Here is a 2,528-nt window from a genome sequence, read left to right as displayed (position 1 = left end):
TGACTCTGGACTTCTACACTTTTTTTCTAACAAGATCCCATGTATACTTTTTTTATAGCACTTAAAATGTTGGGCTGGCCTTATCATCTTTTTAAATGTCCCTTCTTCAAAAATTGCAAGCTCCTTTAGGGTTTAATCTGCATACTGTTACCCTTGCCTCTCTAGCCTCTAACACAATAACTAACACAAAAGTTTCTTTAATGAGTAAACAGATGAATATGCAAAATAAAGAACTAACTATGAGATTAAAGATTATAAAAAAATTAAGTCCCAATTTTGGGGGTGATTAGAGGACTTCTCTAAATTTTTAAAATGGAAAATTGAGTATTGAATACAGTCCCTTGGGATAGAAGGAATATGGCTAAGAAAGCAAGTTATTGTCTAGACTCTGGATGATTTTAGAAATGAATAGATAATACGAGGACAAGACAGTGTGTGAAGTAAAGACTTGATATATTCTAACCTAATGTTTGCAGCTTTCAATCAGCCAGCCAAATAATTCTGGTATCAAAGATATATTTTAAAATTATTAGCCAAACTATTTAACCCTGTAATGATACTCAATTTAGCGTAAAGTTGGATTTGGCATTCAGTACAGATTGTGAAACTGTTTATGGTTTTTATTTTTACTTTTCAGTGACTGACAGAAGCTCAGTCAGTCCATTTCTTTTCAAGAATTTGCCTTATTTTTTTCTGACACTTACCGTGTCACAATGATCTCCAGAAAGCAGTCAAGTTGATCCTATAAACAACTGAGATTTGATTCTACCTGTTATTAGAAAAATATTCTAGTATCCATACTTGCAATAAGCCCAAACTTAAAGGAATCTTCATTCTCTTCACAATCTTAAAATTTACACATTGATTGGGTCAAGCTGTCCCAGATGACAAACCAGCATCTGTTTACTAGTCTGTACTTTTCACGTAATTCTAGTTAAAGACTGTACAAAATCTTAAAAGCAGGTACTTGCTTTCCCTAGCATCACTCCTGAGGGTCAGAGCATAGTGGAGAGGTGCTCAGTCAGCTTTGGGAGAGTGGCCTTCATTGCGACGACCTTCATTATAAATGTGAAGTAGGCAAAAAGTTACTCCACAGCCTTCACACACCCCGCTATATATTCTTCCTCCATCTGCAATGCTCCTTTTCCTTTTCAGCTATTTCTCCCCTTCTACTTCATCCCTTCTTTGAAAACAAACACTCAGGAAGGGATCTAATACTATCCATTCACCTTCACATAAATTGAAGTCAGTATATACTTTCTTCCAAATTATTTAATTTCAAACCTTACATCTAAGAAAGAAATAAGCAATTTCATCATATTAATGGAATTTCAGGCTTTGATGTATAAGAACTACAGTGGTGGAATCAGATAAACAGTTTTATGGTTTGTCCTACTGCAATATAGCTTGATGTTATTTTATACACTCAGAATTTAAACAATAATATAAAAGTAAGAAAAATGATGTACTACACATTAAAAAAATGACACAAATTTGGCCACCTCTTTTATATTTTTGTTATTGCATAGCATTTAAATAAGTTAACAAAGATCATGTAAAAGACTTGTCGGTACCAAGGATGGATTACCCAATAAGCAAGGTGCGCATGTGCTTAGGGCATCAGCAAAACAGTGGCACCAGAATTTTACATTGATTGCTGAAACAACTAAGTTTACTAACTCAATTTTCTTTGTTGTTGAATATGTCAAATATTCTTTTTGTAGAAAATATGATATATACTAAAAATCTTAGTAAACCACATCTGCTAAAATATTTTATAATTCAGTTCATTTGATTCCACTAAAATGGCATAATCCACTTCAGCATTCAATCGCTAATATTATAGTCGCATTGAAAAAGGTACATCATGGATGGCTAAGACACACACACACACACACACACACACACACACATATATACATGTGTGTATATAACTCACATATCCCGTTCAAATGCGTGAGTAAGCCGAGGAGGGGACACCACAGATTATCAGTGCGTAGGGCCCTCACATGCCTTAATATGGCCCTGGTCGGTACCAATTTTGGGGGAAGGCTTTGAAATTTATACATAATTACACAAAACCATGTAAATAAGTAAATTTACACCTCTCTGCATTTTTGAAGAGAGAGGTGGAAAAAAGCAAAGAGTTCTGTTACTGTAAATAAATTTTCATATTGATTTTCAATTTTCCTGTAACTCAATCAATTACTATTTTACAATTGAGGTTTACATACATTGCATTAATTCAAACTAAATTTTAAATTATTTTACACTAATCTATTTTCATGAAGGCACCTTAGCAAATTATAATCAAATCAAATATTTTATTTGCCACTCTCATACGTTCTTGAAAAAGAGAAATGACGAAAGAAATCCCTATTTAAGAACTGTTAAAATCTGTGGTGAAGAAAGTCAGCAAAGGGAATGCCACATCTAGGTAAATCAAAACATAAAAAACACTGACTGCCAAAAACACGTTATTTTATAATTTGCCTTACTATTGATAATAAACCTCATATTAGACAAAT

The sequence above is a fragment of the Trichechus manatus genome, unplaced genomic scaffold (assembly GCF_000243295.1).
Source record: "Trichechus manatus latirostris isolate Lorelei unplaced genomic scaffold, TriManLat1.0 scaffold00033, whole genome shotgun sequence".
NCBI classification, from domain to species: Eukaryota; Metazoa; Chordata; class Mammalia; order Sirenia; family Trichechidae; genus Trichechus; species Trichechus manatus.
The sequence above is the reverse complement of the archived record's forward strand: the minus strand, read 5'-3'. Positions refer to the sequence as shown.